Raw genomic sequence first — 777 nt, forward strand, 5'->3', positions numbered from 1 at the left:
TGGGCTTTAATCTTTCACACAAAACGCTCGATAGAACCTTATATGCGATATTGAGGAGGCTTATCCCACGGTAGTTGGCGCAGATTGTGGGGTCTCCCTTTTTGAGGATTGGGAATAGCWCAATTAAGTTCCAATCGTTGGGCATGCTTTCGWCCGACCACATTTTACAAAGAAGCTGATGCATGCTCCTTATCAGCTCTTTGCCGCCGTGTTTGAATAGCTCGGCCKGCAATCCATCGGCCCCCGCCGCTTTGTTGTTCTTCAGGCGGGTAATTGCTATTCGAACTTCCTCCTGGTTGGGCAATGGACCGTCGCACCATCGTCGTCGATTGGGGCATCGGGTTCTTTTGTACTTTCCGAAAACCAATGGTTTCGGTTGCGGCTGTACGTAAATAGTTTGAAATGCCGTCTCACAGTTCCCTTATACCGAATTGTTAACGAGTGCTCTCAGAGAGCAGGAGCACAAGCCGCTTCTCGACSTCGAACCTTCTTTGTCTTTGATGGCGTGCGTTTTTTGATGCACAGAGACGCGTGCGAATCTTCGCTGCAACAAGATAGTGGTCCGAGTCGATATTAGGACCTCGCAGTGCACGCACATYTAAAACACTGGAGACGTGTCTTCCGTCTATCACAACATGATCGGTCTGGTTGGTGATTTTTCGATCCGGAGACAGCCAGGTAGCTTGATGAATCTTCTTTTGCTGGAATCTAGTACTACAGATAACCATATTTCGGGCCCCGGCGAAGTCGATCAGCCTCAACCCATTTGGGGATGTT

This window comes from Bactrocera latifrons, unplaced genomic scaffold (assembly GCF_001853355.1).
Source record: "Bactrocera latifrons isolate USDA-ARS-PBARC rearing strain unplaced genomic scaffold, ASM185335v1 scaffold_526, whole genome shotgun sequence".
NCBI classification, from domain to species: domain Eukaryota; kingdom Metazoa; phylum Arthropoda; class Insecta; order Diptera; family Tephritidae; genus Bactrocera; species Bactrocera latifrons.